General features: G+C 34.9%; 1 protein-coding gene across 4 annotated transcripts in view; it reads right to left on the reverse strand.

Moving 5' to 3' along the window:
• The window catches only part of LOC141451489 (translational activator of cytochrome c oxidase 1-like), a 61,819-nt gene that overhangs the window by 31,466 nt on the left and 2,958 nt on the right, over positions 1 to 27,395 (reverse strand). For all 4 annotated transcript variants that reach the window (XR_012456839.1, XR_012456837.1, XR_012456840.1 and 1 more), the window contains exons 2-3: positions 22,060 to 25,372; positions 2,408 to 2,523 (exon numbers count right to left, since the gene is read on the reverse strand). The gene's annotated coding sequence lies outside the window, so the exon portion shown is untranslated. The remainder of the gene's footprint in view (positions 1 to 2,407; positions 2,524 to 22,059; positions 25,373 to 27,395) is intronic.

The following is a 27,395-nucleotide window of genomic DNA, read 5'->3' on the forward strand; positions in this document are numbered from 1 at the left end:
ACTAGCCGATACTAAGTAAGGCTTTAGTGTTTATAATTAAAGTGTACTCATGTGAGTGGCGTAGATATTACAGATTCATGAAGGTACTTCAATGTGATCCCTGAAAATAGCCATGAATATTTAGTTTGAAAGTCGACTGGAGATCCTCACGCCCGATCATCTCGCTTTATCAGTATAATTACCATCTTGACGAGTTGGATGCTGCACACAATAGATTAAAATGACAAGACTATTCAACTGAAAAAGCTCTGCCCATTCAAGATACTTAATGAAGAATATTGTTTTGATTAATAATATTACGTCGGGAGCGTACGGAAGGTCGGAGCGATGATATTAAATGGAAAAACAATTATACTAGGGGGTTATTTCCGCTTTTCTTTCTAGTTTAATTTTCTTTTTATAATTTAGGCTAACTATAGATCCTCTTAATTTAGATTAAAACACATTCATGAGGACTAGATAGAGAAAATGGAAAATCTTATAAGGGGGCGTAATTTTTTTCTATTAGCGCATCAACAGCTGAGGTTATTAGCGCCTGGAGCTTTTTTCAGTGCACTGCCGGCCTCCGGACAGTGTTCTCTCGTTACAGACAACACTGTCCATCACCGGACAGTGAGCTGTAAGAAGCTCCTAGGGAGAGAAAATCTAAGGGTTAGCAGCTGGATTCGAACCCGGGAGACCTCCGCGTGGGAATCGAGTACGCTAACCACATAGCTAATCCCACCCCTAAGGGGGCGTAATATCTCTTTTTTTAATAAATTATTGATTAACATTTTTAAATTAGCTGAATTTTTCTCCACCGTGTCGAAAGAAAAAACTACGCGTGACAAAATTAGAAATAAGAACAATAAGGAGCAGCTTAGAGATTCAACCCTTCGTAACCAAGTTGAAGAATCGGCATTTAGGGTGGTTTGGCCATGTCTGCAGGAGAAGTGGAGAGGAGAAGATTAGATGCTTGATGGAGGCCAAATCAGAAAGGCTGCAGACCAAGATTTGGGCTATTTGGACTTTACATCGAACGATTGGCACAAAAGCCAATCTATCCGAAGATTGGCAAGAGAAGGGTTCGTTCGATGGTTTAAGGCCTAAGTTATCTAAAGCTCGACGCTGAAAGACGTAAGAGCTAAGGACAAAGATGAAGAAATTAGCTGAATTTATTAATTTATTTTTTTTGTTTAAGTTTTCTTGGGTTATTGGCCCAAAGATGGAAAACCTCCGATGTCAAATGGTTCCTAAATCGGCCAGTCCTGGGAATTAATTACATATTGCTGCTGATAAGCATTTGACTGAATCGACGAAAGTGGCAAATCACAAATATTAACTTGTAGAAAAATGCTTAGATGAAAATGAATTAATATTAAAAAGAAAGGGATATTAAGAAAAATGTTCATTCTCACAAAGACACCGATAAGGAGCCTGTAATCTTCTTCGACAGGAGATCACATGTTGAAGAAGAAGACAGGAAGTGGTACCCTTGGAATGGCGTAATTCGGGTTTTAACTCGTAGTTTATTTTAAGTAGCATTTTTTTCAGTAATGGGCGGAAGTTGAATTTACAGTTATTCACGGATATTAAAACTTAATGAAAACTTTTTATTGTTAATCTATAAATATATTCTGCCAAGACTCCAAGTTACCATGTTCCTTGGAAAATTAACTTTTTTTTTGAACTGGCTGGCTGTCACTCAAAGAGTTTTATTAGATTCTGTAAGTCAGACCATTCGCCAACTCGTACAAGAAGACAGTTTAAGCAGTTAGTATTGTTAAAATTCTTATCTACGTCATTTGATGATGATAGAAAGTTTATCTTCAAAATTCTAAGTCCCACCCTCACCAAATTCAAGGTTAATATTCTTGCTGACACATTATCAATAATAGTTGGAATTCATTTTAATATTATTACCAATATATTTTCAACAATATTGATCGTGTAGGGTTCGCATATCGTCTCACCGGTCAGCCCGGTAACTTGGTGCATTCTCCCAAACTGACGTTCTTGAATCGCCAATGAGTTTCCGGCTAAGATGTTTATCGATTTAAAATCGTTTAACCGAAAATAAAAATTAATAGAATAGAATAAATGGTTTTTCATTTATTTTCTTATGAAAAAGTATCAAAGAAGACTCTTATCAAAAGCGGATACCATTTTAATCAAAATGTTCTTGATTTGATCGCATAGATTGATCCTTCAATTATTTAAAGGATCGGATAAGCTAATTGGGATAATGAGGTCATGGCTACAATCAATTTTCCTTATTTATTATTACCTTACTTTATATTATTTTTGGCATAAATAAGGGAGCGGAAATAAATCAGGAAGCTGGGGCACAGTCCCTGTTTTGATAGTAAAGAAATAAAATATGGTACAATACTACCAGGTACTTCAATAAATGTTGAATTACGCTTACCTATTCATAAAATCTGTTCCTTGGTATATTCTTTTATAATTGGGCCATTAGCTAACAGTGGTATCAGTACTCCAGAGTCTTGTCTTATTGCATTTAATGATGCTGCTTAACAAAATCTGTAACAAAATGAAATAGAATAAGTACCAATTTATAAGGGTAAATCTTCCTTTGAGAACAAAATATTGAAATCTTTAGCTAAGAATTCCAATGCTATATAATAAAGGTTAAGTTTCTAAAACTTTTTCCTTATATTAATGGATGTTTTGGAAAAGAGCTTAAAGAAATTCGTATTCTCATTAGAGAGCCAAAATATCTGCTTTATTTAGATTTCCACTCTCATTAAAATTTAAAGCGGTTGGTGAATGAATCTTTGCAATGTGGAAATCAAATTCAATATCAATAAGAATATAATGGAAAAGATCCTGAAAAGGGATGTATAGATCCAAAATTGGACCGTCTAATAGAAAATAAAATAGCTTGAAAGCTCCAAGAGGTGTAGAAGAAAGAGTATCTAAGCATCCGGACTTGCTGAAACTTAGAAAACAGGTCATACATACTAGAAATCAGGCTGAAAAAAAAAAACTAGTCCTTGCTTTGTCTTCATGATATAACCCGTGAAAAAATGAAGGGCAAAGATAGGATGACTAACTGCAACAACCGCAACGTAGAAATTAGTTCAAGAAAGAAAAGAAAAATCTTGAAAATATCAGTAAGTTCCCCCCCCCACCCCAGTTACCCTACAATTGAAAAGAAATCATGCAAATATTCGATTTAAGACTTTACTAACAATATCTATTTCAAGAACTCTTTAAGAATCAAATGTGGGACTGATTTTTTTAATTAGAAAAAAAAGTGTAAACATAACTTTTAATTGAACTAGCTTTCCCGGAAAACTTAGACCACATATACTTTTGAACAACGTAGTGGGTTTCTCTCTAAAGAACCACTTTTCTAAGATTAACTATAATTTGGGAGAATGCACCAAGATACCGGGCTGACCGGTGAGACGATATGCGAACCCTACACGATCAATATTGTTGAAAATATATTGGCAACAATATTAAAATGAATTCTAACTGATTATTGATATTGTGACAGCAGTATTGTTTAAGATCGAGTTACGTACAAGAAAATTTCTGTACCAGATGAACCTCTTTTACTCACTTGCTCGAAAATGATACCTACGCATAAATATATTTATTTTACAGACTCAGAATTACTTAACTTTTAATAATTTTTCTAAAAAAATGTGTATTAATACAGTTCTCGAGGAGGGGTTGAATTAGACTTCCTTGAAAGGTTACATTTCAGTACAAAGTACGGCCAATAACAGAATAATGTTGGTGAGATAATTTTCCATGTTTGAAGTATGTTTTTCAATGAGTATCTAAAGAAAAGTCGTGCAGCGTTTTCACACCAGATTTATATAATAAATATTTTTTCTTAGGACTTTATACAATTTTCTTTTAAGCTGTAAAGTTTTTGACGTAACAGTTTTAAACTTCTATTAAGATTAATGTTCATTTCCAGGAGAAGGGAAACAAGTTGTCAAGTTTAATTTTCTTTTCCGCTAGAAACAAAAGAGGGCAGACTTCCTTTTTATAAGTACGAGTGAACAAAAAATAAAAAAAGGTGAGATAAACTCAAGACTTCCACCTCACTCACATATCTTAAGTACCAACTCATTATCACGTTATCTTTAAACATTAAAATTTTAACTAAATATTAGTTGAGTTCTGTATGAGTTCATTGTAGAATGCAGGACGTCCCATCTTTCCAGAACTCCTCTCAAAATCAATTTTAATGAACAAGAATTAGTGGAAAAAAAGCCAATATATGTCCTATATCTGAGAATTCAGTAAGAAAACTGAAAATAAATTATTTTAGAGTACCCTCCGAATGATTCAACGAAACGACGATTTGAAAACATGTTTATGTCCCGTCACCACATAAATTTATTGTAACTTACGCTAACTAAATCTTTACATATAAATAGTAATCATTTCTGTGAGTCTGAGAATTTCTGTTCCTGAGGTTTATTTTCCGTAAGGATATCTGGAACAATAATTCCAAGAAGAACAATTGCGAAAGTCTCTACTGAATATTTATCTCATCCTATTGCAGGTATGGATTATTATAACACTCTAAGAAAGTAGTTATTGTTACAAAAACAATAATTATAGATGTATAAAATCCTTATAAAAGATTCCTACCTAAAAGATTTAATATAAATATCTCCTTAACAAAAACTTACAGTTTAAAAATTAAGTATAAGGGTTGATTAAACGCCAAAAAGTTCAAAAATCAGCTAGTACCCAACATTTCATTAATACCATTTAAGTAAAATTACTTAGATGTCATAAACCCTTATGCTGTCCATTTTCATCTACAAAATATTTGTTTAGTAAAAAGTAGCCTATTATAAAGATGAAGTCCATATATTCCAGCAAACTGGGGCATTCTACTGGACTGCCTGACCATTCCCCATTGAAGCTGAGGGTCAATATTTCAGTTAGATAAAATATATAAAAACTTTAATCAGATGTTTTTCCAGTAATAGGAGGCCTATTATTATTTTAATCATTTATTTAAATATTATGGATAACTCCCTCTTTTTTTCTTCTTACCAATCAGGAAACAGTATTTGTTCAAAGGAAATTGCTATTTCGGAGCGTCATTGTCTCATGTTCAAAACCATTCGGCTTGATTATAATGATCTTACCATATGTTTTCACAGAGTACTGTTCTACTAATCCAGTAAGTCTGTTCCAATTCAGCGCTGTGTATATCGTTAACTAGTCACTACTAATCTGCATAACTGTAAAGCTATTTGTGGTTTTAACTTCCTGGAGATGTTTTCAGCTGATATAAAAGGCCTAATACAGTTAATACCCTCAAATAAATAAATAAATGTATTTCTATAATTATTCACTTTCTCTTATCTTCTTCTGCACGATGAAGAATTTAAAATCGATAAACCAAAACTTCCTCGCCGAATGTATCTGAATCGTGTGAATGTATCTGAGCAACATTACAAGAAAAATCAAATATCAAGTGAGTGAATACCATGCCAGATACCTTCAGACCCTGAACATGATTGCAGCATGCCTTTAAATGTGACTATTTTGAAGAATGATTAACACGAAAAGCATTCTCTCTCTGTTGAAGAGATTGGGATAGTGATGAGGTAATCCAAAATTTTTGCTGGAAGATACCTTATAAAAACCCCGCTAAAATTACCTCCTCCTTGGCAGAGGAAAGGGAGAAGTGAAAGACTTTTAGAAGTTTTAGTCCGACTTCTTTAAGAGGATACATTTCTTATTTATTATGTAGATTTCTTTTACTCTAATTTTGTCTATTATTTCATATAAATATTCATTGTACTTCATTTAATATTTAATTGTCATCCTTAGTCTAACTATAACAAATATATAATCCTAGGATTAGCTAAGTTTAATAACTATTTCTTAGTATACAATTGTAGAATGTTTTCAATTTAGTAAGAAGTTTATAATGAATTCACAAGAACGTTTGACTCACTTTTCTTTATTGCTAGAAAATGAAGTATTCAAGAAAAGAGATTCAAACTTGCTTGAATTCATTAAAAAGTAATTAATTTTAAATTTAAATAATTTGGATGGGACTTCTTTGTATTTTATTGTTAAAAGGTAAAAAATATCTGAAGTCCAATAAAATCTTATTATAACTGGAAACTCTTATTGGACAAGAGTTTATTTCTAGTTTTCACCCAGATCCAAACTTATATGTAGTAAAACTTCGAATTTGGTAGACAAATTTTAATAATTATAGTGAGAGAAAATTTTGTGAATTCAAACAAGAATTCTTGTTTTTTCCATGAAAGTTATTCAGTGGAAAATTCAAGGAAAGCTGGGAAATTACAGCGCTTTTCTGAAATTTCCATTTAGTAAAATTATTTCTTTCCTTTACCGAGGAAAGGAATTTTTCTCTTTTAAAATGTTGACGTGTAACAGAAAATTAACGAAAATGTTAAAAAGGAATGTTTAGAAAAATAAAATAACGTCGCTTATTAAAACTGAAGAGTTGTACGAGGGTTGATCGTCAAAAAAAAAAGCGTAATCTTGAAAAACACCCAACTTTGACAAAAAATTTTTTCTCCTTTTCTATAAAAGATAAAACCTCAAATTCTTTTTAAAATAAAGGAAATTACCTGGTTGGTTTAATAAACCACTTTACTGTTACAACGCTGAGATAATATAGGATAGAGAAGGGATTAAGAGTATTCTGGATCCTGGAATCTAGTTGCTGTCCAGAGGCCGGCATTGCACTGGAAAAAAAGCACCGGGCCCCAATTAATTACCTTAGATGTTGACATGCCTTGAATAAAAAAAGAAAGAAACAGTTTTTCCTCCAAGAAAAACGCACATGAAGCCTAAAAGAAAAGCTAAAAGAGTGATTATGATAAAACAGGATTTGCTGGCAGACAGTCATCACATTTACAAAATTCCAAACATACAAGCTTATACATGATATCAGGCGAGATACAAGTAAAGTTAATGTTAAATTGGACAAGACAATTACGATTGTATAGCATAGATCTATTCTACTATCCTGTAAACCAAAGAGGAGCTTTCCAACTAAACATAGGAACAAACTTTAGCAAAACTCTGTTGGTGTTTATGTACTTATCGTATGGCAACTTCATCTTTTACATTTGTTGAAAAAGTTTAGCCGACGAACAACTGGGAACTTTTTACTGTATGTTAATTTTGTTATGTTCAACCAGATGGTGATTTCATTTTAATAAGCTAACTTTGTAATAAAATTTACATCTAGGTAAGTAGGACGCAATAGTAAAATTAATACGAAACTATAAAGAATGGAGGTGGTACCTTTCTTATAACTGGAAACTCTTATTGGACAAGATCCAAAGAGCCAATTGGCTTCACTAATATTTATTAATAATTTCACTTCTTTATGTAAACCAATGATTACTTTTGTTTAACTCTTTGAGGCACACGATTTTAAAGAAACTAAGCCCTAGTTGCCCAGAATTTCTTTTGTTATAAAAACATGGAAATAAACATTCATTTCGATTATCTTACATCTGTAATCATCCCTTTCAAATAATCATTACTCTCGAAATAAGAAAAAAAAAGAAAAGAAAAAATTAATACCATTTCAATAGTCCTTTTTTAGTGTGGGCCACTGGTATTGTATAATACCACTATGCAACTAATGCTTTATATGGTGTTCATTCAAACACAACTTTTTACCAAAACAAAGCGGAACTTTGCAGACAGTACAGCACTGTCCTTCAGCGCACTCTTCCTTGAAATGTTTAAGTTCCATGTTTTGACCCAATTGTTTATAAACAATATATGAATTAACAACAGCTGCATCCAAATAATAGAACAGTATGCGGTGCCACCATTTTTTACTATTGGTCAAGTTTATAATTGATATACAATTTGTTTTTCACTTATTTACGCATTTACCATTGGTGCATAGCACTGCCAACTGAATGAAAAACTTTAAATAACATATTAAGCTGTATGTATGAATAACTTCAACTTTTCGAGGTGGGTTAAAATATATCCCACCTAGCCGCAAAGAGTTAAAACAGTTTGGCGCAAAAAATGGGTTTACGGAGATCTAAAATTGAAACCTTATCAGGGATGGTGAATCTAACTATCTTCTTTATCTTATTATCTGAACAATTTGTGACAGATTCTTTTTCTTTCATGAACTTTTGAATAACATAATCTAAGCGCTGAATATATTTTTGAAAATTAATAAAAAAATATTTAAATTACCACAGCAGAAATAAACATGACACGGTTCTCCAGATGTTACACACAAATAACAACTTATTATGTTGGCCTGCCAGATCAAGTATAAGAAACCTTCCCTTTTCGGGAAATATAGGAGTTTTCCCATTATTTCTCATTTTTTGCATCGTTATCCCATCTGGTCTCCATGTTTGCTAAAGGTCTCGCAAACTACCGAACCAATGCAATCAAATAGGGTAGATAGGCCATCTTTTTGGTGTCCCACTCTAAGGGTCCCCCCCCCCCAGAGTGTACACTTCACTACAGGTATACCACTTTGATTTCCCTTTCAGAGATTGGCTTACCTTCTTCGCTCTTTGATTCATAAGTTTCCCTCAGATTGCCAACTTACAGAATGTCAGTAGGAGAAATGTTATAGTGAAAGTACCATTGTGGAAACGTCTAGACTATGTTCATCAGTTAGTTGAACAGTTTAAAATTCTTTTAATAATTTAAAAAAATATTATTTAATATCTCAGTAGAACAATGGAGAAGAAGAAGAAGTGATATAGTAAAAACGAACATAAAATATTCATAAAACTAAAGCTGTGGCCAAAAAATTCTGAATTATAAACTTTAACCATTCAATTTACATAAAGTTTGACAAAAAAAAGACCCTTCTTTCCAATTTTAGACAATAAATTGAAAATATAGTGAAATAGGAAATTAGCATCATAAATTGAAACTGAAATTTACTGGATAACGTAAAAGGAAAATTTACTGCAGGGAATATCTGGTTTAAATTGATTTCTTTCTTCCTTTTTTTTTTAATTACAGTGAAATTCTAATAAACAATTTATAGATATTGAAAATGTGGTCGAGCAGGGCTGGCTAATATCGTTTATTTTATCCTTATGATAGATGAAAAGTCGAAAAGGGTCAGAAATATTTTTTAAAAAAATGCTTACCACATAGAATACAATCAACGAAATCACATTTACTTACTGCAAATCGACGAATGTTACCATATAGTTTTCAATCTATCACTAACCCACCACAAAAATGTTTGTATTCATTCTCAAATTTTTACGTACAACATAATACCACCAGATGTGCAAATTTTCTCTGATTGTTATAAAAATTCCATAGAATTACGATGTCTGTAAATTAAGTAATGAGACTGATTTTTTTAAATTTTTTTTATTCAAAAAGAATTACAATTCTATATTGTCACCTTCAAAATAACTTCCTTCTGAAGCCAGACAGCTCTGGAGACGTTTCTTCCACTCCTCATAGCAGGGCTCGAACTCCAATACTGGAATAGCCTTCAGCTGGTCGGTTACAGTCGTTTGAATGTTTTCGACTGTCCCAAAATGAGTTCCCTTGAGGTGATTTTTCAACTTCGGGAAGAGAAAAAAGTCACAAGGACTCAAGTCAGGCGAATAAGGAGGCTGAGGAGCCACAGGAATGTTTTTACAGGGCCAAAAACTCGTTTATTGAAATTGCTGTGTGACAAGGAGCATTATCGTGATGCAACACCCACTTGTTCTTGACGTTTGGTTTCACACGAATAACCCTTTTTCGAAGTTTTTCAAAAACCTCTCGGTAAAAGTGTTGATTGACCGTTTGACCTTGAGATAGAAACTCTTTGTGGACGATTCCGTGGATATCATCATGCATTTAATCTTCTACTTCGCCATCCTTGCTTTTTTGGGCCTTGGAGAGGTTAAAGTGTGCACTCCATGCTGTAGCGCTTGGTTTCTGGGACGTACTCAAACACCCAAGACTCGTCACCAGTAATGACACGTTCACCTCAAGGGAACTCATTTTGGGATAGTCGAAAACATACGGCTGTAACCGAGACCAGCTGAAGGCTATTCCCAGTATCGGAGTTCGAGCACTGCTATGAGGAGTGGAAGAAACGTCTCCAGCGTTGTGTGGCTTCAGAAGGAAGTTATTTTGAAGGTGACAATATAGAATTGTAATTCTTTTTTAATAATTTTTTTTTTTTAAAAATCAGTCTCATTACTTAATTTACAGACCTCGTATGAAAGAATAATTGGAAATCACTGACAATGTTAAGGCTCTAATTGTGTAGTGAGTTTGTGTTGGAGATATTTTTTTCTTTTTGCTCAATAATGAGGTGATTATTTTGGCTTTGTGAGCTAAATCTTACTGTTTGCTTACCATTAGCACAATGGCATGAGCGCTTTTCTTGCTTCCGAGCCCTATTTTGGTCTCTCAATTAATTATTAACAAACTAGCGACCAAAGAAAAATAGAAAATTTATATTAAACATTCAGTTGAAGACGCGATTTACTGTCTACAGACTGAACTATAATCAAGTTCATTAATTTTGTTTGATATATTATTCCAATGGATTATGGAAGAGGGAAGAAGTTACAATTATTTTTTGAAATAACGCCTTTGTTTTCCGGAAAAGCCTTACTTATTCTTAATATTATTAACAAGGAACTAATTTATCACTAAAAATCCCTGACCGGAAATAGAAAGTGCTACCTTTCCGCTTTTTGAAAAGATTTTCTTTGCTTCTTGCGTATATTTAGTAAGCAAACAGTTACTTTATACAGATGGGTTCCGCCTCGGCAGATAGCGATTAAACAATAGGCTAGGGGAGTTTGGTTCTTAGTCATAAATAATTGGAAACTTTTCAACTATGCAGATTAGCATTTATTTATGTTTAAGCATTAGTGCTTTTTATCCAAAATCTATTTTAATTCGTTTTCATAATAATATAATTTTATAAACGCTATTTATAAAATAGCTTTATTTTTACATTTCCAAGGTATTACCGAACTCAATAACTTATGCCCCTTCCACTAAAGAATTTGTCCATTCAATAACTTGGTCCAGTACTGTCGTCGGCAGACCAGTACTGTTTTAATTAAAAAATAAATTTTCATTTAGTAAATCCAAAGGGAATTGAATTCCTTTTTCATTTACAGGATTAAAGTTTCGAAATTGAGTTTTCATCACAATAATGTTTAATAAAGTACCTTAAATACAGACAAAAAAAAAGTTTACTGGATCTAAATCTGACGTCATTCCAAAGTGGTTAACATCGGATGATTTTCTGTGGATATAATGCTATAATTGTAAATTACGCTTTTGTAAATCCTTGGAAAGCGATAATAAAATAAAAGATTTTTGCTGAAAAGATAAACCCTTAACAGAACCGTGAATAGTATTTAAAGAACCTTGCTACTTTCTTAAAGAACTAGTTTCCTGTCAACTCTGAACCGTTAAATTTTCATCCACATTATACAATTTCAGGCGGGCTTTAGGTCCAACTACCGAACAGGTGTTCAGTATTAGCAAACATACTTTACGATAAATTCCTTTTATAAACCATTATAATCAAACAGCGTCTATACCGCTCGGCTAACGTGGTGCCTTCTCATTATACAGTTTGTAACCAAACATTGTACTAAAATTAAACCTTACAGGGGGGAAGCCTTCCCCGAGAATAGCCTTAAAAATGAATATCCCTGTAAAAAGCTGTTTACAGAAAAGCCCAAGATACAGTTTTCCAAACTTTTTTCCCAAGAGGGGAAAGAATAGAAAGTCAGACATGTGATTTTTGATTTTTCAGTATTGGAAATTATTGCTTTATTGGGAAATATAGCGTAAGTTTATTATTAATTTCTCATGTTTCTATAACGTGAAGGCACGTTCGATTAGCGGATTTGGAGTGACCTTCTGGGAAGAAATAAAACGTTTTTTTTTTTTCCAGACAGTGGATGTAGGAAGATTTCGAGGTTATTATGAACGGTAGAGGGTTAGACACGTACTAGGAGAGCCTTTTCTAAGAATTTTGGGAAAGAAAGGACGGGATTCGCCGACAATTAGAACTATTGGTACCAAGTCCCCCATCTTTTCAGTTCGTAAATCCAGATCGGGTATAATAGTGAGCATTAATAATGCAAAACTGCTGAGCATGTGGATACCAGGTTTGTCTTTTGTCCAGTAATAGGCTAATTTTTGTGTTTTTAAAGAAAATTTAGTTATTTTTTTAGCATTATTGGCCAAGTATTTGCATAATTAAATAAAAAAATTCAAGGTGAGTGGGGGAAAATCACTAACCCAATATTCAAAACACGAGAGAATTTCCTTATAATTACCTCCAAAGCAACTGTTAAATATTCAGGACGTTCACTAAACATTCCAAGGCTCAAGATAATACCTGTGGTTTCAAGAGGGAGAATGAGTGAGAAAGAGAATGAAATATTTCTTTTGTTTCAACAATTACTAATTTTTTTTTTTAAGTAATTAAATAAACTTAAATCATGTTGCCCTTATCTTATCAACGCGCTTAAATGAAATATAACAGTACATAAATTTAAAACTGGAATTATTTAAGCAGTAAAATTATTTAAACTTTTATTTCAAACAGAGCTTAAATAAGGCATTGAGATTTTGCCGTACCTTTGTGTGCTACTGCTCATAATTCCCTGGTCTGCTCTAAATAACTTTCAAGTTCTTCCTCATTCCAGTTGGGACCTCCTGGAATGTACTCATTATCACTCTAGTTTATGTCTCCTAAGGGAATATGTAAACCTGGATTTTCATTCTGCCCTTCTCTCTCACTTCCTTATGCTTTTAAGTTTCTCCGTTCTTACAGGATTGCATAACATAGTTGTTAATGTTTTATGGAATTCTTCTTTTGATACAGAATTAATTAGTAATTAGTTAATGGATTAGTCATGTATTATTCTTTGGTAGTTATGAGGTTTCCAATTGGCTTATTTTTATGAATGCCTGAAGTCGTTGAATTTAACAGAAAACGGAAAAACTGAAAGCCGTTTGCTTTCATTCACTAAAGATGTAATGAAAAGTGAAAATTAAAGTTATAATCTTACATCTCTTACAAAGGAAACTTGTTAGGGAATTTAAGACATTTCCAAAAATAGATCCTAGTATTTCAGCAAGATATTTAGATGTTAAGAGACGTCCAATGGAAGAAGAAGAGTTACTGAACAACATCTGGGAGCCAACCAAACAACAAAAACCAAAAAAGAAGTTATGCTGTAGCAATTTATCTATAGGGTTCCAATTCACGATGTGCTCTTTAATATGTAGAAAGCCAACTGAAGATTTAGTACAAATTTCCATTTCTAAGAAACAATTAGAAGAATGAGATTGCAGGATGTTCATAAATGTTAATAGTTAAATTGGGATTCACTTGAGATGAAGAGATTTTCGCAGTGTTGTAGCGCGAGTTAAACTTTCTGGTTTACTTAATTTCCCAAGAGAAAAGATTTTCTAAGACAACAAAACTACCCATCCGTTTTGTCGTTTACATTAACAATATATTTGTAAATACGAGTACACACCCTTAGTCAACATACGTAACAATTACCAACAAATTTAATTAAGTTAATTATACTTGAAATTGAATTGGTTAAGTTATTTAATGGCGTACGAATATTTAATAATAACATTGTGTCTATTTTGATTGATATCTTCTTAAGAAAAAGTAGAAAATCGAAGTTAAGTACTGATTACCTACAAACAATTACAACTCTGAGACTAAGACCACCAATAAATCGACAAATGTATCGAGTACTATAACACTGTAGGTAGTAACTCGAATTCACGATTTTCTGGTATGTATTGAAGAGAAAATAGAAAATAATAAAGAGAATAGTTTTCTTATTTGAGTGCTACGATAAAGAGAAGCATTCCTTAGAACTAGGAAATTGTAAAAACGAGATCCTTTCCTTAGACCACTGAAAATATCCCAAGGGAAAAGTAAAATACTTACTTCTACCCCATTCAGTTCAATCCCAATGTGCTATTTATAAGGTGGACACGTAATTCTGGATTTCTTTGTTATACCTTGCAACTCCTATTCTTACAAAAATTGGCTTAAAAAGACCTTTTCAGACTTCCTTAAGATTCTATGGCGTTTAATTACTTAATTAAATTGCAATATTAAGTAGTTGAATAAGTTGGTGTTTAATTTAAATAATTCATTCAACAAGTGCAAGTCGTTAGTTTAGTGATAAGGGGACAAGTGGACCGTCACATTTTACGCACATCTTCTGCTTCACTATAATGCTTAAATCTTCTAAAGTTTTTCAAGGCTGAAGAAGTAACTAAAGAAAATAACCGTTAGATATCGTAGTTCCAGTTCAAGAGAATTACGCTCTCACTAACTATCAATTTGGTAACTATCAGTTACTATCCCCTCTTTTTTAAAACAGACATGTGTCTATGGAAATGATAGTTTTTGGAACTATTTCTGAAGTTAAACTTACCTAGGAACAGAAGACTTAGCCAGTTCACCTATTTTGCTAATAACTTTAAGCAAAAGACATCATTTTGCCAATTACACTATCACTTCTCACTCAAAATCATCAATCCGTCTTGCAAATGGATAATTATGTATATCGTTGGGTTATTAAATAATGCATCAAAGAATTTTAATTTCACTAACTTCTACTCATCTTGTTTTTTTTTTTGACATCCCAACCATTTTACCACTAAACCTCTCGCTAAAGTATCTGACTGAATACATTCCCCCACATACTAATAAGGCTGAACGGTCCAGGTACAGGTAGTTATGCAATGCTTATAATCAATAACAAATCCAAGCTAAGGAAGGAATGAGGACAGTGTAGTGACCTGGATTAAGGATACGAGTTAGCATCCACCTCACAATCCTCAGTTTTCTTTCTTTTTTTTCAGCAGCCATTTGCAGCTGACGCTCCGGAGGGGAAGTAATATCATTAACGACAGAATAATGTCCGGAAAATGAGAAGATTCTGGGCGCCAACGTCTACAGATGTTAAAGTAAAAATCTGGAAATTATTATTTATAAAAAAGAAGTATACATCTAAGATTTTATGGGCAGAAGATTTCCCTAATATACCTAACTACTACTTACATAAAGTAAGCAACTTTATGATATAATTAATCTTAAAAAATATCGACCAGAAATCAATACTACAGGACTTTTAAAATTATCTGAAGCGATAATGGGGACTATCTCTCCTGAGATTGACAAAAGTCTAAAGAAGATCAAAAAGTTGCGACTAGAAGTATAAAAAGCAAATGAAAGATCTTCAAAAAGCACGAAGACATTCCTTATTTATCTTGGTACTCTCCCGAGGGAAATTGAAACCTTTTATTTAAATACCCAACTTCCACTTGTGGCTCTGTCTTTGACTTTTTTTGCAATTCATTCTCTATTGTTTTATTTTTTGTCGATAGTTCACTTTGTCTATTTTTTCCCCCTTTATTCAAGGCGCGTCAACAGCTCAGGTTATTGGCGCCCCGGAGCTTTTACGAGAGATTGTAAATAATCATTATTGAGTTGAAAATATGAAACAAATAATCGAAGTTAAATGAAACTCGAGCGGAAGTGTACGAGGGTCGTTTGAAAAGTCCGTGCAAAGTCAGAGAGATAGCACCACTGGCGCGTATCGAGGTTATGTTTAGTTAGTAGCATCTCTTGGAAGAACACACACCAAGTTTCAGCCAGATCGGTCTATTTCTTTGTGTTTGGCATTCATTTGAATCGAGGAAGTCGAGTGATTTTCAAAAAATGGACGAAAAAGAATTTCGTGTGTTGATTAAACACTACTTTATGAAAGGCAAAACGCCTCAGGAGACTAAAGAGAAGCTTGATAAACATTATGGTGACTCTGCACCTTCGATTAGAACTGTTTATAAGTGGTTTCAAAATTTTCGGAGTGGCCATATGGGCACAAGTGACGCTGAACGTTCTGGACGCCCTGTTGAGGTTACTACTCCAGAAATCTTTGATAAAATCCATGATATGGTGATGGATGACAGAAGAGTGAAGGTGCGTGAGATTGCTAGTGCTGTGGGCATCTCGAATGAACGGGAACATAATATTTTGCATCAACATTTGGACATGACAAAGCTATCCGCAAGATGGGTGCCGCGATTTCTCACGCTTGACCAAAAACGAAATCGTGTGAAGTGTTGCAAGAGACGGTTTGCAGCTGTTCCAGAAGAATCCGCAGGACTTTAAGCGTCGTTTCGTCACTGTGGATGAAACATGGATACATCACTACACTCCTGAGACCAAAGAACAATCTAAACAATGGGTTACCAAGGGGGAATCTGCGCCAAAAAAGGCAAAGACCGTTCCTTCGGCCGGAAAGATTATGGCGACTGTCTTTTGGGATTCGCAAGGAATAATCCTCATCGACTATCTGGAAAAGGGTAAAACTATTACAGGTGCATATTATTCATCGTTATTGGACCGTTTGAAAACCGAGCTGCAAGAAAAACGCCCACGATTGGCCCACAAAAAAGTCCTTTTCCATCACGACAACGCACCAGCTCACACCTCAGCAGTTGTGGTCGCAAAATTAATGGAAATAGGGTTCCAACTCGTTTCACATCCCCCCCTATTCTCCAGACTTGGCTCCCTCGGACTACTATTTGTTCCCCAATATGAAGAAATGGCTGGCGGGAAAAAGATTTTATTCAAACGAGGAGGTGATTGCAGAAACGAATGGCTATTTTTCAGACTAGGAGAAATCCTATTATTCGGAAGGGATCAACAAACTAGAGCAGCGTTGGACGAAGTGTATAAGCCTAAAAGGAGACTATGTTGAAAAATAAAAAAGGTTTACCCCAAAAAATTAAGTAGTTTTTATTTTTGCACGGACTTTTCAAACGACCCTTGTACATAACTTAAAAGATTTTTGTTTAGCATTCGACTTCTTTTTTAGACCATCTACATTAGAGAAAATCCTGCCGCTCTTGTAATTATTTTTTCATAGAAATTGATTTTAAAGGAAGATGAGATCTTAAAAGTCTTTTTTTCTAGTAAACGAATGAAGAAGCCAGCTAACATTTAGAAAAAAATCGAAATTAAAAACAAAATTGAGAACTGAAGTATGTAAGTAGTTGTTATGGATACAAAAGAATAATTATTTATTTATTGTACAGCCAGATTTTTAATATTGGAATACTTCGTCAGATATAATTGTTGGAATTCAAAATTAAACGAATCAATTCTTGTTCAGCCGCAGGACAATTACAATATTAAAGCGAGGTATTTTAAGGTAGTATGGCGAAACTAGACTTTGTTATGAAATATTCCAGAATTTAATAATAATGATAGGGCCTTTAGTTTAAAATGCCAGCAATGCTTTAAACAAGGATAGAGGATATATTGTTTTCACATCCCTTATCCTTTCTCGCTGAAAATTATACTGAATCTCCTCCCTATCGATGAATTGCGTGCATTAATTATCATCACTCTTTTGAGCTTCTTTCTGTTTCTTTTTTTTGAATTAATTTTGTGGTTTTGGATTTTTTTCCCCCCAGATCGTGGGTTGGAATAATTTGTTGGTTTAAATTGAGATTTTAATTTATTAATTTTTTTTATTCGTTTCTTTTTTTAATCACTGAGTTGTTTACTGTTGCATTCTGTTATTACAGTTACCACCCTAGGTTCTGTTTGGCTGTTCCCGTTGTTACTAGTTCGTATGAATGAAACAAAAAGCTGGGTTACCCAATGGCCGTACCTACATCAATTTGTGGTGGTGTGTTTGTGTAAATGTGTTGGGCTAGAGATTACGATTCTTTTTGTCAAGCACAAGTAATATCATTGCACGCACATCCATCTATCTCTGCTGCAAAGTTAATGCTTATTATGTGAATAGACCGTATACGATAACAGTGCCGAAGAAATGACGAATGAAATAGAAGGTACAACAAAGCCCTAAGGGGGTTTAAAAACTTTGCCCCAGACGGCCCCATGATATTCTAGATAAGTAGCCTCATACTCGAACCACTTTTATGAAAAAAATATCTGTGGTAAATAAAACGCACATAGACATTCTTTCTCTCTATGGGTTGATCGAAGGGCCGGGCTTTTTCTTAGTAGTTCCCCTGGATAGCCTGGGTGGTTACAAAGTGTTGAAAGGCTAACATTCTTCCAGTTTCTTTAGGAGATCTTCTTCAGAATATCTTGCGAGGGCATTTGAGTGGAAGGGTTTGATGATGGCACAGTAGGGAACCCTGGCGCCACTCTTCCTACTTACCAAGAGTATCTGCTGGGAGGTTCATCAATTTGGGGCTGCTAAAGGACTTAGGATGGGTGGTGTAATGAGTGTAGGGCTCAATAAATCTATTTTGGACTGGTGCAGCACCCCTGTTGTTTAAAAAAAACCATGGACAGCACTCCAGAACTAGGGCGCTGCTTTCAGCTTTACCAAAACAGAAGAGAATTCCACGACAATAGAAATAACTGTAGTAATGCACAAACATATGTCAATAAATTTTTAAAAATGCATTTTCTTTAATTGGAAAAAGTTAGCTCTAATTGACTCTGGCTTAGCCAACTTAGTTCAACGACTGAAACTGCGATGGCCACGCGTTTCCTCGGCGAAGTAAGTTACCCACGTGTAAACCATATTAGAACTTGATGAAAAAACAAAATGTTTTTGATAAATTGTTGATACGTATTTTCGTTTTGCCAAACCATATTAAAAGATGCTACAATATTAATATAAATTGTATTAACTAAAGTTAAATACTAATTAGCATCGCCATTTGCTATTTGCGAGATTAATGGTACTAAACCTCCAGAATCTTCAATCCCCCCACTTCAGATAATTACCAATTTCTAGTCTGCGTTTAACCACAATGTCAAGCCGCTTATTAAATCCATTTCTGTCACTATAGGTTACCAATGATTAATAGCCAATTCATTGTAGAAAGGGGGTAATATCGTCTTGTTAACTGGTTACCCTATGGTTACCACGGCAAGGCTATTACAACCTATGAGGATGTCATCATTGTAAACAGTAATGATTTCTTAGTAAAAATGATATTTTCAAAAGCTTTTAAACAACAAGAATAATATAGAAAGTCCACAATATACTCAGAAGTTACCTAGTGATAACCCTCCAATAACACTTCACGTCTATTGATTCTTACTGCCAGAAAGGAGATAGAGAGGAACCCATTTTTACACGTCTAGTAGTGTTTATCTGGAAGAGTTCTGGCAGAAAGAGGGTATCTTATCAATGGATTGTGAATAAGATGGCATTTTCAGTAACTTGTGTGACGAAAGGAATGTTCAAGTCCTGTGTGAATGGTTTGATTGGTGACGTAGAAAGGAAGCGTCTAACTATAGAGCAAAGAATTTTAGACTGAAAGGCCTGGATTCTTTGGAGAGATTTGAGCGTTTGGTTGAACCTGCACAGTCATGGACCAAAAACGGCTTTAATACATACAGTATGTTGTTAAATATAAAAAGTTTTCTTGTTTACAACATTTGATATTAATATATTTTAATTTTATTTGTGTTGCGGTAGCAGAAAGTCTATCTTAATCAATTAATAGTATTTTTAGTTAAATAATTGTGAGGATAAATTAGTACCTGAGATAACCACTTTTCAGCTAACCAATTGGTAAAATGATTAGCAGCACTTTATGGTTACTTTATGTCAGCTTTAGCCCTAAAATGTTTCTTTTTTTTAAATTCTGTAAATACCGTTTAGTGTATTTAGATTTAATAAATTGACTAAATGTACGTTCTAATGGCGGAACCTCAAAACATGTTTTCAAAACAGTACTACTAATGATTTTGTTGAATTTATTTTTTAAAAAAAAACTTGTAAACTGGCGCCTCTTTTCTAAGTTTTTCTTATGACTTCGTGCAATAAAAGAAAAGCTAATAAAGAATAGAATTAGTTTAAAACTATGATTCCTTTTTCCAGTTTTGGATTCCTAGTCGGGGTTACTTTGGTCCATTTCATCAATCATCTCCTTTTAAAGTACATCTATTTCTTATGTTGGGCTAATGAAATCCCATAAATAGGTTACTTTAATAAAATGACTACTAATTGTTGAAAACATCTTTGCATAATCCCATGTAACCGGGAAGAAATACTTCCCTCTATAATATCTAGTTTCTGATAAAATTATGTAAAACGAACTTAAATTAGAACTCATAATTGGACATCTCCTGAACGGTGAAGTGTGCCGAAATTGGGCTAAGATTTACGGTGTTTATCAAATAACAAATAATTGTAGAGGGGCCCTTATATACAAGAGGTTAACTCTTCTCCCATTGAATGTACAGCATAGAGACTTCAAAAAAGCGTATCTACATGAAATTCCAAATCGAATGACACTTTATTCATGCAACAAATCCGGTTCACGCATTTAGCCACACAACAAAAAAAAAGGTAACAAGAAGAAATGCCGTTGTTCTCTGAAAATGCCGTTTTTGTCCATTTTCGGCAATGTTTTTTCTCAAAATCTATTTGATCTACGTTGTTGCAAAAAAATTACTGTTATACCATCACATTTGCTTCACCATACAGCAACCGGAGTTAAATTTTGCTGTACGGTTAACTAATTTTTAACCTATGATGGACTTGTACCATTTTCAAAAATATTTACAATATTGTTAAGAGCTAAAACTTCAATCTCCCAAATATTAGGATTCTGAATTTTTTTGACTCTAAATTGTTTACTGATACAAAGTTCATACTAAGTTTTATCTATAATTACCATTATCTTCATTTCTTTCAAAAATGGACTTGCCCCACTTTCAATATAAACAGCTCATATATTGAAAAACAGTAAAAAATTGTCAAATTTGGGTGTTTTTCAACGTTACGCTTTTTCATGCACCTAAATCTCCTAAAAAAAAAGAAAAAGTAACTTCGCAACTGGCAACTGAAAATTTCTCTAATACTTTTTACTGTGCTTGAAAATTATATTAAGTGAGCAACAACGTAACAATCCAGTGTGCACAGGTGTGCTTTGTGAGTTTGTACCATTGCCGACACGTTACTACAATTTTACGCTCCGAGAAGAAACGTAATTAATTGTTTGTAATTTTCCACCTTAACTAAGAAAGGCGAAAACAAAATTAAAACCATTCTCAACACGTCATAGAGTTTCCAGAGAGAAGAAGTTAGTGAAGAATTGAATTTGTCTTTTTTTTCTGCTGAAATAGCATAAAGAGGAAGTTGAGAATCAACAGCATCCTTTCTTTGATAAGATGAGAAAGTCATCGTTAATTAAAACTTTTCAAATAATACATTTTTTTTTTTCCTGAAATATTGTTGAGTTCACTTCCTGCAATAAAAATAAGTCTTGATAAGGAGGACTTTGTGCAGTCTGAGTAAGCACGAAGATTATCTAAGTAATAATCCTTTATAATGCTGGAGGTAAGTTTAAGTTGTGCTATGTTTCTGGAGGCACGCCATAAAGTTCTTTTGGGGGCTAACGTGACGATCAATATAATAAGAATTTATGCAGAATTTTGCAGCCCCTCACAATGATATAATTACTGAACGATTATTTACTCGTAACGTCTCCAGTTACTAACTAGACGAATCTATTTAAATATAATATCAAGTAATTTTTACTTTAATACTTATATCTGATTTTTGTAGCAAACTTAAACATAAAGAAAATAAATAGTCTACTCCCGTCCTTTTATGCCAAACCCTTTTTGAAATTTCGGAAAAGACATAATAAAAGGAAGAAGAATAATTCTTTGCAATAAATAACTAGGTGATATTATAAGCCATAAACCAGATTCAGGTACATAATAAATTATGTATTGAATTCGTGAATGGAATTATGATCAAGTTGTAAATCAATTTGTATGAAAGGAAATTAACCGAAGCCACAACAACCTGTTATTGGCCATAAGCCCAAAATAATCCAGCAATTCAATGAGTCAACTGATCAGAACAAAAATCTAAGCCAACATTCAAAATTTTTTCATTTATTGTAATGAATAGTTGTCCAAAAATTCTTTTCCATTTACCGTTTTATATTTGATGAAAATCAGCTCCTAAAGTGATTTATATCTATTTGGATTGCTCAGGATGGGCATAAACCTTTAAATTATTGAGTCTTTACCTTGAAATTGTAAGTGCTACCCATGCACTTGCTGATACTGCTACTGCAATTGCTGTTGTTACACTTCCCTGCCACGGCTTCTACTGCTGCAGCTATTGCAAATGGTTCTGCTGTTACTACAACTGCTCTTGCAGCTACAGCTACCGCTGCTACTGCTACTGTTGCTACGCTTCGTTGCTACTCCTATTGCTGCTGCAGCTACTGTAATTACTATTTTCAAAATTAGTATAATTAAATTAGAATGATAGAAAAAAAAAAGCGGCTACAGTTACTGAGACTGCTTCTGCTACTTCAGCTACTGCTCCTGATGAACTGCTGCTACTCCCACCGCAGCGGCCTCTTATACTGCAACTGCAGCAGCTACAGCTACTGCAACTGCTTCAACAGCTACTGCTCCTACTGCAACTGCTGCTGCCACTTCTTCTGCTACTGGTGGTGCAGCTGCCGCTACAACTACTGCAACTGTTTCCGCTGTAACTGCTACTGTTGCAACTGCTACTCTGGCGGCTGCTACTACTTCTTCTGCAACTGTTTCTGCGGCTGCTAGAGCTACTGCTACTGCTACTTAACCGCAACTCCTGCGGCTCCACTTCTTCTGCTGCAGCTACTGCAACTGCTTCAACAGCTACTGCTCCTACTGCAACTGCTGCTGCCACTTCTTCTGCTACTGGTGGTGCAGCTGCCGCTACAACCACTGCAACTGTTTCCGCTGTAACTGCTACTGTTGCAACTGCTACTCTGGCGGCTGCTACTACTTCTTCTGCAACTGTTTCTGCGGCTGCTAGAGCTACTGCTACTGCTACTTAACCGCAACTCCTGCGGCTCCACTTCTTCTGCTGCTACTGTTGCTGCTGCTACAACTACTGCCATTGCTTCTACTGTTTCTGCTACTGCGGCTACTACTACTCCTTCTACTGTAATTATTATTTTCAAAATTAGTATATTTAAATTAGAACTGTTGCTACGCTTCGCAGCTACTGCTATTGCTGATGCAGGTACTGTAATTATTATTTTTAAAATTAGTATAATTAAATTGGAACTGTTCGAAAAAATAGCGGCTACAGCTACTGCTCCTGAACTGCTGTTACTGCCACCGCAGCGGCCTCTTCTAATGCGACTGCTGCAGCTACAGCTACTGCAACTGCTTCCACAGCTACGGCTTCTACTGCAACTTCTGCTACCGCTGTTGCCTCTTCTGCTACTGGTGCTGGTGCTGGTGCTGCTGCTACAACTAATGCAACTGCTCCTGCTGTAACTGTTACTGTTGCAACTGCTACTCTGGCGGCTGCTACTACTTCTTCTGCAACTGTTTCTGCGGCTGCTAGAGCTACTGCTACTGCTACTTAACCGCAACTCCTGCGGCTCCACTTCTTCTGCTGCTACTGTTGCTGCTGCTACAACTACTGCCATTGCTTCTACTGTTTCTGCTACTGCGGCTACTACTACTCCTTCTACTGTAATTATTATTTTCAAAATTAGTATATTTAAATTAGAACTGTTGCTACGCTTCGCAGCTACTGCTATTGCTGATGCAGGTACTGTAATTATTATTTTTAAAATTAGTATAATTAAATTGGAACTGTTCGAAAAAATAGCGGCTACAGCTACTGCTCCTGAACTGCTGTTACTGCCACCGCAGCGGCCTCTTCTAATGCGACTGCTGCAGCTACAGCTACTGCAACTGCTTCCACAGCTACGGCTTCTACTGCAACTTCTGCTACCGCTGTTGCCTCTTCTGCTACTGGTGCTGGTGCTGGTGCTGCTGCTACAACTAATGCAACTGCTCCTGCTGTAACTGTTACTGTTGCAACTGCTACTGCAGCAGCTGCTTCTCCTTCTACTGCAACTGGTTCTTCTGCTGCTGCTTCAGCTACTACAACTGCTTCGACTGCTACTGCTCCTACTGCAACTGCTGCCACTTTTTCTGCTACTGATGCTGCTGCTGCTACAACTACTGCAACTGCTTCTGCTGTAACTGCTGCTGTTACTACAGCTTCGACTGCTACTGCTCCTACTGCAAATTGTTCTGCTGCTACAGCTACTGCTACTTAACTGCTGCTCTCGCTGCTCCACATCTTCTGCTACTGCTGCTGCTACAACTACTGTCATTGCTTCTACTGTTTCTGCTACTGCGGCTACTGCTACTGCTTCTACTGCAACTGTAGCTACGCTTCGCTTGCTACTACTGTTGCTGCTGCAGCTACTGTAATTATTAATTTCAAAATTAGTATAATTAAATTAAAATTGATAAAAAAAAAAGAGCGGCTACAGTTACTGAGACTGCTTCTGCTAGAGCTACTGAACTGCTGCTACTACCACCGCAGCGTTCTCTTCTACTGCACCTGCTACTGCCACTGCAACTGCTTCGACTGCTACGCTCCTACTGCAACTGCAATTGCTGCTACCGCTGCTGCATCTTCTTCTGTTACCGATGCTGCTGCTGCTGGTACAACTACTGCAACTGCTCCTGCAACCTGCTTCTGCTTCAACTGCAACTGGTTCTGCTGCTGCTACAGCTACTGCAACTGCTTCGACTGCTACTGCTCCTACTGCAACTGCTGCCACTTCTTCTGCTACTGGTGCTGCTGCTGCTACAACTGCTGTAACTGCTACTGCTCCTACTGCAACTGGTTCTGCTGCTGCTACAACTAATGCCATTGCTTATCCTGTTTCTGCTACTGTAGCTGCTGCTACTGCTTCTACTGCAACTGTTGCTTCGCTTCGCTTCTACTGCTATTGCTGCTGCAGCTACTGCCGCTTAACTGCGGCTCCCGCTGCTCCACTTCCTCTGCTACTACAACTAATGCCATTGCTTATCCTGTTTCTGCTACTGCAGCTGCTGCTACTGCAACTGTTGCTTCGCTTCGCTGCTACTGCTATTGTTGCTGCAGCTACTGCCACTTAACTGCGGCTACCGCTGCTCCACTTCTTCTGCTTCTGCTGCTGCTACAAGTAATGCTATTGCTGCTGCAGCTATTGTAATCACTATTTTCAAAATTAGTATAATTAAATTAGAACTGATAGAAAAAAAAACGGCTACAGTTACTGAGACTGCTTCTGCTGCTACAGCTACTGCTACCGCAGCTGCCACTTCTACTGCTACTGTTGCAGCTAAAGCTACTGTTCTTTCTGCAACTGCTGCTCCAATTACAGCTACTGCAACTGGTTCTGGGTCTGCTACAGCTATTGTTACGGAACTGATGTTATCGCTGCTGCTATTTCTTCTGCTACAACTACTGCAACTGCAGATACGCTTTACTGCTAGTGCTATTGCTGCTACAGCTACTTACTGGTTACGCTGCTACTGCAACAACTATTTTTAAAATTATTATGCAATAAATCTGTTTACAATCTCTACAATAAATCTTTTAACATAAATGTGGTAAATCTAAATCAGATGGAAAACTTCAACAACTTTAACGATTTTCAGATTTCCTTAAAACTTTGTACACTTCCTGGCATTCTCATGTACATTCTATCACTTTTATTTGGATCAGTTTGGGGGGGGGGGATAATAGAAATGTTATTAAACCCCATTCTCCTAGTATGCTATTTTCAAATAAGTGTAGCCCATTTTCTGTTCCTATTTTTTGAAGGGAAAAATAAAAAGGAAAACAACGTAGGAAATCCTTTCCTTAAAATAGAAAAACCCTCGTTTCTATAGAAGCCAAGCATCACGTACGTAGTGTAGAGGCAGGCAGTCGAACTGCCCACTAAGGCTACTCTTCTAACTCTGCAATAGAGAAAGATAATTTAATTTCTACAAAGTTTCGTTGTTCCCTTCCTGTTTACACGTACCATTAATTTAGCTTATTAATTTTACGTAACTGAATTTTCACCGGAAATAAATAAACGGTGTGAAAGGAAACTCACACGACTTTCTCTAGCTGTAATTGTTAAAGGTTCCTTTGAACGCCATTTTTTTTTTTTTAACAAAATATTTTACAAAAATAGTTTTAGATAAATAAGTTCGCAAAAAACAAAAGCATGAAGTCTTCCATTTCGCATCCAATGGAATTTCTAACAAAACCAAAGTTACTTTACATCATAATTACGTAACACTTTTGCTTTCAGTTAGTAATAAGAGTTTCAATTAGAAGGTAATTTAAAAATGAGAATAAAAATTTAACAGTTTAATCAGAGAAGCAAAATAAAAAGCCAAATTTAAGAGGACAAAGCAGAAGAGGAAAAACAGAAAACTTCCTAACGAATGCAATAAGTTCTTTGCTCTAGCAGTAATAAAGAACACTTAGTTACCGAAATAAGGAAGAGAAAATATCCCAGCCACACATACAACCAGAATCTATGAAACTAATTCACAGTGAGTGAGTGGGGTGGGGGTGGGGGGGATATGAGACAGGAAGTGTACATAAATAGTAGAGAGCTTAAGTGAATGAATAAAAGTACATTAAAGACAGGAAATAAAGGAAAAAAAATCTAAAGTGAAAAAAAGAAGAAAAAATTCCCGCCTTCACAACTTTTCCTTCCTCATTTCCTCGTCGCATTTCTCATCTGAGGATACGAGGAATATTTCGCCTTTACCTCTAGTGATTTAAAAGTAAGCGTGGGGATACGATTAAAGAGTTTTTCCTTCTTGTCTTCTACTCGGGGAAAATGCATTTAAAATGAGGGAAACAGTGATAGTATTGAGGACTAGTTCATCGCAGTCGGGTTTGAGATATTCCTGAAGGATGAAATCTCTCTATCTTGGTGAGAAGTGCCCAAAGATACTGAACATATGGAAAAAATATATATGTTAGGGGGAAGGCCTAAAATAACCATAAAAAGAAATATTTATTGCGTTTTAAAAAAAATAATGATATTTTTAAAAGATCCCTTATAAATAACTACTTAACTAAACTCCAAAACACCAATTATAAAAAAGAGAAAAATAATGACTACTTACAATTTTATGTACATAGCCTCAAGTTATTTTATAGATGCTACCGTAAACTCTAATTATATACATATAGCATTATCGTACTCTATAAAAATTTATTAAATATTTGTTCTTCACTATTTATGCAATAGATGAATATCACTTCTTTAATTTAGTTGGGCATTCGGTACTTAAAAAATCAGGCCATTTTTATGACGTCATTAATCCAAGACTAGTTTAGAAGCAAAGAGATTAAACTATTATGAGATTAATTATTATTATAATTATTTTTTTTTTTTTAAGGAAAAGATAAACACAATTATTTTTAAATAAGTATTAAAGGCAAAACAATTTAAAAGAAAGATTAACTAAAGATTTTTCATTCACAATGTTTTTTTAAATTGAAAATTAAAGTTATTTCTTTATTATTATTTATAATTTTAATTAAAATTAAAAA

The sequence above is a fragment of the Rhodnius prolixus genome, unplaced genomic scaffold, assembly GCF_049639745.1.
Source record: "Rhodnius prolixus isolate KJV_2025 unplaced genomic scaffold, Rpr scaffold_8, whole genome shotgun sequence".
Lineage (NCBI taxonomy): Eukaryota > Metazoa > Arthropoda > Insecta > Hemiptera > Reduviidae > Rhodnius > Rhodnius prolixus.